Source organism: Nematolebias whitei, chromosome 9 (assembly GCF_014905685.2).
Source record: "Nematolebias whitei isolate Nwh7 chromosome 9, NemWhi1, whole genome shotgun sequence".
Classification (NCBI taxonomy): domain Eukaryota; kingdom Metazoa; phylum Chordata; class Actinopteri; order Cyprinodontiformes; family Rivulidae; genus Nematolebias; species Nematolebias whitei.
In genome coordinates this window covers 3,291,005-3,298,875 of record NC_056506.1, presented here as the reverse complement: position 1 = coordinate 3,298,875, position 7,871 = coordinate 3,291,005, and the positions used below count along the sequence as shown (strand labels likewise).

The following is a 7,871-nucleotide window of genomic DNA, read 5'->3' as shown; positions in this document are numbered from 1 at the left end:
CGAGGGGGAGTGTAGAGGTGACTGTAAGAAGGTTGTTCAGAAGATCTCCTTCCCAGAGGAGATGGGAGACCTCTGAAAGAATGGTCGGGACTTAGAACTGGATGTTCTCTAGTTGTTAGGGTTTTAACCTGTTTCTCTAGCTCGGAGATTTGGTTTCTCAGAGTTTGAATCTCTTTCTGTTTATCAGCTATATGATTAAAGTATGCTGTATCATTCATTTTAAACTCTTCTATTTGATTGTATGCTTTTTGGAGTTCTGTGTGCGTTTTTGAGGCTTCTTCCTTTTCTTGTGTGAGCCTACTTTAAAACGCCTGCATGTCAGTTTCATTTTTTGAATTTACATCAAGCAGTTTCCTGCTGATTAGATCAAAATCTTTTGTTTTAGCAGCTATTTCAGCGTTAGCATGTCGTTTGCATGAGCTAAGGAGGTGTTTTCTGTCTGTAGCTCTTTTTTTGCCATCTTTCAAATGATGTATTCTTTGCTTCCTTGTTTTTAATTTCTCTGAGGCTTTGTTTAAGATTGTTTCAACTTGTTCTATCCTTTTTGTAATTACTCCCGCAAGCATGGCTAGCATTGTTGAAACTTGGGAACCTGTCGGTTTTTCATCTAGCATCTGTTTAGCTAGGTCTGTGATTATTTGTTTTAATTCTTTGGAGTTCTTTCCTTGAATTAGATTTTTATAATCCAGATTTAATTCTGTCAAGAGATATTCCACAGCCTCTTCTAGGTTCGAGAGAGAATTTTCCATTCTCTGTTCTTCCATATCGCTTGATTCTGGAGAGGTGTTTACACCTGCCATGACTAGTTTCTCTAAAAATCCTTAAAGAAAAACAAAACTTAAAGTTAAACCCTTTTTAACTTTAATGCAATTTTGACTGAACTGTTGTTCAGTATTATGATTTAATCATTTTGTATTGATGTCAACTAAATAATAAAATAAAGTTGTTCTGAGTTCAAAGCATTTACATGAAAAGTTATTATCCTTCTCAAATTAAAACTTAAAAATTCACAGAATCCAAAACAGTTAATTTATCTTAATCAGCTAACTTTACCAAAGACAAAGACACCACAAAGACAACATTCAATTCAGAATGAAGTGTTTTTCATTCAGATTTGAAGTTTCTAAGTTTAAAGGAAAAATTAGAACTTTAAAACTTTTTAAGTTTTAATTTCTAATGGACTTATCAAAGTAAAACAACCAGAGTTGTTTACTTTCCAGGATTGAATGTTGATAATTATGTTTAAAACATATTTATCAGAGGAATAAACTCTGTTTAAACTCTTTCCAGATAAAAACAAAGTTTAAAGCTTTCAACAAGCGTCAACTCGTTGCAATAACTTGAGTTGACCACTAGATGGAAATAGAGTGTCGTCTGACAGACGAAGGTTTGGCTTCGACGAGGAGGAGGTGTTTACTCTAGTGGGCATCTCCTTCTGCTTATAAGGAGAGTCTCCTCAAAATGGCAGAGTTTTACTGAGAAGAGGTTCTCTGCAGGCCAAAAGTGGGCGTTTCTGGAGAATAGGCATTTGTAGGGGACAAACACTGATTGGCTAACTGTATTTGCTGGCTCTTTAGGTAAGTTACGTCAACTCTTTTTTAAAACTGAAGGTTTCTAAGAACCAGCGTTATATCTACGGTCAAACACAAGAAGATTCTCTTTTTGTTCTTGGGTGTAGGCTGCACCTGACACAGGTTGTCTTGAGTGTGGTCTGGGTACAATGAAATATGAAGCATCTGAAGTGAAACCTGCTCCCATTGGTCAAAAAGTCTGGTCTCAGTTAAAGATCATGAGTACTGCAACGAGATAATGGCCCAAAACAAATGCTAAAAACAAAATTTGATTGTTAGAAGTTCTTCTATGAGATCTGATCTATGGAAGGAGCTGAAACATGGAGTAGGGCTGACCCTTAAAATGTGAGACAGCTGCGGAAGTTAACCACTAAACAGAAATACCTGCTCCAGTTGCAGAAATTTTACAGAAACTGAAAATCACTCATCTGCAATGACTGATTTAAAAGGTTGAACAAGAAAATGTGAAGTTAAAGGAAACATCCTTTGTCCCAAGGCCAGTTTAAGTGTCGTTAATATTTTGGTTACTTTATTTTTCTGTCGTTATGAATCGATTGTAACTTTTTTCACATTTTTTAACAACCAATATGAGTTTTGTTTTTTAATGTAATGGCTTCAAAAATTCAAAAACAAACATTTAGCTCTCCCCACTACCCAGTTATGTTGCTCTTATTTTGAAATGTAACCGGAAGTTCTGTGTTAAGAGAGGCGGAAAGAGAAGGTATGGAGACGCCGCTAATGTCGAACCAATTAACACCATAGACATAATATGTCTGTGGTTAACACAATCTGCCAATAACACCATGTTTTTAGACATAATATGTCTGTGGTTAACACACACGGCTTTTTTTCGTTCAGCCTTTTTTTTTTTGTCCAATCAGATGTGGCCCTCCGGACACGTCTATTTTTATATCGTCCAATCAGATGTGGCCCCCCAGATACACCTTCCAAATTTGTCTGCAGAGATACCTACTTGGGTTTTACTCTGTCTTTCAAACAGAGTGGATCTGACCGTAAAAACACACAACAAAGCATTTCATTTTCACTTTAGAAAGCAAGGTGAACCTTTTCCCAGCATAAAATGCACTTTCTTTAACTGAAAAGAAAAACTTTACTCAATTTTTTAACGGGACGTAACTTTCTGCGCATGAGTCAACCATTTAAGGCAGGCAAGCTATAGCTCTTAGCTTCAAGCTCCCGGAGGAAAAACAGACTTTAACACTTATTTACGCCCAGTTTTCAACTCGAAAACATAACGGTTAAATCTGACAACTTCTTACTGACTTCAGACCAAGCACGGCGGCTTCCAAAACACTTCTGTAGTTTTTTTTAAAAACACAGAAATAATGACGGAACTGAACGCTTCTATGCTGTACGCTACGTTGCGAAGCAACCAAGCTATTCAGAAAGTTTTTACTTCTTTTTGTAGCTTTGCTCGATTTGACTTCAGCGAGTCTCTGGAGCAAAAACAAACATTACCTCCATTCCCAAAACAGCATTATAAATACAGGTTAGCTAGACTTGTATTTTCTATAACATGGAGGATTTTATCTGGGATTTTATAACGTTTCACTGGACTGTTCGAGGTGACGTAACCCCTGTGAACTCCGTTCAAACTCCTTCACCATCGGGAGATGAAACGTTCACTCTTTAAGGCCTTTTAATCAAATATGCATACATCAAACTCCGGATTAAATCCTTATCATCAGCGCTAAGCGATGCTTTTAGAGTAACACAGTTTTAAGACATTTTAATAAACATGATTCTGAGAAAAATAAACCAGCTTTTTGCCTTCACAGATACACAGAAACACAGAAACACAGTGGCTTGGCGGCCACTTCAGCATTTCAAAATGTAAACAAACACACAGACCCACAGCGGTCTGCTCCTTTCCTCCGCCTGGCTGATCAGACCAGCGGGTTGGAAAATGAAACTGTTTTGTTCACCTCAGCCCAAAATTAATCAGCGTGTTAAAAACATTCTTCTGCTTTTTCATGGGTGAATTAAAAAATATGGTATTACAACAAGAGCTACAGTCTATTTCTGAGTGGGTAACAGACAACAAGTTAAAACTGAATGTTTCAAAAACAAAATGTATAGTATTGGGTTCTAAATATTTTGTAAGACAAACTCAAAAGTTGCAAATCTTTGTACAAAAACAATCAAAAGAACAAGTTGAAGAGGCTAAGCTACTGTGAGTTATAATAGACAAAACTCTTTCATGGTCAAAACAAATTAATAAGACTGAGTAAGATGAGCAGAAACATTGCTATAATCTGGCGTAATGCACATTTTATCTATGTGGAAATAAGAAAATTAGCAATACAGTCTTTAGTTCTTTGTCAACTTCAATACTATTTGCTGTTTGGTCAAGTGCTTCAAAAAACATCTGGATAAACTGCAGGTAGTTCAAAATAAAGCTGCAAGACTAGCACTCGATGTCAGTTTAGAACAAACATCGATTTCATGCATCAATACCTGTCATGGATGAAAGTCTGTGACAGACTAGCATGCAGCCTTCTTCTGTCTTTACACAAAATCTGGACTTCACATAGACCTTTTAGCCTTTTCTCACAGTTGTTATCCACCTGCAATAGACGCTTTTAATACTAGACGTGCCTCTGTTGTTACTTTTATACCTCTGCCTAGAACTAATGCTGTCAGAAGAACAACTGTGTATAGAGCAATTTCTTATTGGAACATTGGAACATTACATTCTGTAATTACATTAATTACTAATCATGTTAATTTTAAGAAGAATCTTTTAAAAATCTATAATAGATAATGAAATAAAATTGAATTGATGAAATGTTAATTTATATTTTTTTATTGAATTGATGAAATGATAAATTCTTCTTGAATCACCACTTCATCGTGGTGGAGGAGTTTGTGCACCTGAATGATCCTAGGAGCTATGCTGTCAGGGGCAAATACAGTATAATTGCACCTGGTAAAGTCTCCCAAGGCAGATTGGTCTTAGGTGACAGGCCAAACAAAGAGCGATTCAAAATATTTTTATGGACAAAACAAAACAAGGACCTCAGTGTCCCTTGCATGGACGTGGGTTACCGGGGCCCCACCCTGGAGCCAGGCCTGGGGGAGGGGCAAATCGGCGAGCGCCTGGTGACTGGGTCTCTGCCCATGGGGTCCGGTCGGGCTCAGCCCGAAGGAGCAGCATGGGTTTGCCTTCCTGTGGACCCACCACCTGCAACAAGGGCCATAAAAGTCGGGTGCATGATGCTATGGGCAGTGGCCGAAGGCGGGGACCTTGGCGCTCTGATCCTGGCTTACCAAAGCTAGCTCTTGGGACATGGAATGTAACCTCTCTGGCAGGGAAGGAGCTTGAGCTTGTGCGCGAGGTTGAGAGGTACCGACTAGATATAGTTGGGCTCACCTCGATGCACAGCATGGGCTCTGGAACTGATCTCCTTGAGAAGGATTGAACCTTATTCCACTCTGGAGTTGCTCATGGTGAGAGGCGTCGAGCTGGTGTGGGTCTACTTGTAGCCCCCCGACTTGGTGACTGTGTATTAGAGTTTTCCCCGGTAGATGAGAGGGTGGCTTCCCTTCGCCTTCGGGTGGGGGGATGGGCTCTGACTGTGGTTTGTGCCTATGCACCGAACTGCAGTTCAGAGTATCCAACCTTCTTGGAGTCCTTGGCAGGGGTGCTGGAAGGTGCACCAGCTGGGGACTCATTTATTCTGCTGTGGGACTTCAATGCCCATGTGGGTAATGACAGTGTGATCTGGAGGGGCGTGATTGGAAGGAACGGTCTCTCTGATCTGAACCCGAGCAGTGTTCTGTTGTTGGACTTCTGTGCTAGTCATAGTTTGTCCATCACGAACACCATGTTCGAAAATAAGGGTGTCCATAAGTGCACTTGGCACCAGGACGTCCTAGGTCGTAGATCGATGATTGACTTCATAGTCGTGTCATCTGATTTGTGGCCGTTTGTTTTGGACACTCAAGTAAAGAGAGGAGCTGAACTGTCAACTGATCACTACCTGGTAGTGAGTTGGATCAGATGGCGGGGGAAGATGCCGGACAGACCCGGTAGACCCATACATGTAGTGAGAGTTTGCTGGGAATGCCTGGCAGAAGAACCCGTCAGAGAGATCTTCAACTCACACCTCCGGGAGAGCTTTAACTGCATCCCAGCTGAGGTGGGGGACATTGAGTCTGAGTGGGCCATGTTCCACACCTGGCTTGTTGAGGTAGCTGCCTTGACCTGTGGCCACAAGGTTGTCAGTGCTTCTCGCGGTGGTCATCCACGAACTCGGTGGTGGGCACCCTGGGTTAGGGTAGCTGTCAAGCTGAAGAAGGAGTCCTATTGGGCCTTGTTGGCCAGTGGGACTCTGGAGGCAGCTGAGGAGTACCGGAGGGCCAAGTGGTGTGCAGCCTTTGCTGTTGCTGAGGCAAAAGCTTGGATGTGGGAGGAGTTCGGTGAGACCTTGGATAGAGACTCTCGGTCGGCTCCGAGGAGATTCTGGCAAACCATCAGGTGGCTGAGGAGGGGAAAGCAGCACTTTGCTAACACTGTTTTCAGTGAAGGTGGGGTGCTGTTGACCTCAACCAGTGATGTTTTCAGGAGGTGGAAGGAATACTTCTCTGACATTCTCAATCCCACCAGCACATCTTCCATGGAGGAAGCTGAGTCGGGGGACTTTGGGGTTGATCTGTCCATCACCGTGGCTGAGGTCGCCGAGGTAATTATAAAGCTCCAAGTCGGTAGGGCTCCGGGAGTGGATGAAATTCACTCTGATTTCCTGAAGGCTCTGGATGTTGTGGGGCTGTCTTGGCTGACACACCTTTGCAACATCACGTGGACATCGGGGGCAGTGCCACTGGACTGGCAGACTGGGGTGGTGGTTCCCCTCTTCAAAAAGGGGAACCGGAGGGTGTGCTCCAATTATAGGGGCATCACTCTCCTTAGCCTCACTGGTAAGGTCTATTCAGGGGTACTGGAAAAGCGAGTCCGATCGTTGGTCGAACCTCAGATCCAAGAAGAACAATGTGGATTCCGTCCTGGCCGTGGAACACTGGATCAGCTCTTTACCCTCACTAGGGTCCTTGAGGGGTCGTGGGAGTTTGCCCATCCAGTCTACATGTGTTTTGTTGACTTGGAGAAGACATTCAACCGTGTTCCTCAGCGTACACTGTGCTCCGTGAGTATGGGATTGGAGGCCCGTTGTTACGGGCTGTTCAGTCCCTATACAAGCGGTGCGAGAGTTTGGTTGGCATTGCCGGCAGTAAGTCAGACCCCTTCAGAGTGGGAGTTGGACTCCGCCAGGGCTGCCCATTGTCACAGCTTCTGTTCATAGCTTTTATGGACAGAATTTCTTGGTACAGCCAGCTGGCGGAGGGTTTCTGGTTCGGTGGCCTCAGGATTCCATCTCTGCTCTTTGCAGATGATGTGGTCCTGTTGGCGTCATCATGACGTGATCTTCAGCTCTCACTGGAGCGGTTTGCAGCCGAATGTGAAGCGGCTGGAATGAGAAACAGCACCTCCAAATCTGAGGCCGTGGTCCTCAACCGGAAATGGGTGGATTTCTCTCTTTAGGTCGAGGGTGAGGTTCTGCCTCAAGTGGAGGAGTTCAAGTCTCTCGGGGGTTTGTTCACGAGTGAAAGAAGAATGGAGTGTGAGGTTGACAAACGGATTGGTGCAGCATCTGCAGTATTGCGGACTCTGTACCAGTCCGTTGTGGTGAAGAGAGAGCTAAGCTGTGAGGCAAAGCTCTCTGTTTACCGGTCGGTCTACGTTCCTACCCTCACCTATGGTCATGAGCTCTGGGTAGTGACCGAAAGAATGAGATTGCGGATATAGGCGGTTGAAATGAGTTTTCTCAGCAGGGTAGCTGCAATCTCCCTTATAGATAGGGTGAGAAGTTCAGTTATCCAGGAAGGACTCGGAGTAGAACCGCTACTCCTCCACGTCGAGAGGAGCCAATTGAGGTGGTTAGGGCATCTGGTAAGGATGCCCCCATGGCACCTCCCTAGAGAGGTGCTTCGGGCATGTCCAACTGGGAGGACACCCCAGGGAAGACCCAGGACAGGCTGGAGAGACTATGTCTTTCGGTTGGCCTGGGAACGCCTTGGAATCCTCCCAGAAGAGCTGGAAGAGGTGGTTGTGGAAAGAGATGTCTGGGCCTCCCTGCTCAAGCTGCTGCCCCCGTGACCCGACTTCGGAATACGCAGAAGATAATGGATGGATGGATGGATGGATGGATGGATGGATGGATGGATGGATGGATGGATGGATGGAGGGATGGATGGATGGATGGATGGATGGATGGATGGATG

General features: G+C 43.7%; 1 protein-coding gene across 1 annotated transcript in view; it reads right to left on the bottom strand.

Moving 5' to 3' along the window:
• dnai4 (dynein axonemal intermediate chain 4) overlaps positions 1 to 7,871 on the bottom strand; it is a 196,453-nt gene that overhangs the window by 23,924 nt on the left and 164,658 nt on the right. The gene's annotated exons all lie outside the window — the stretch shown is intronic.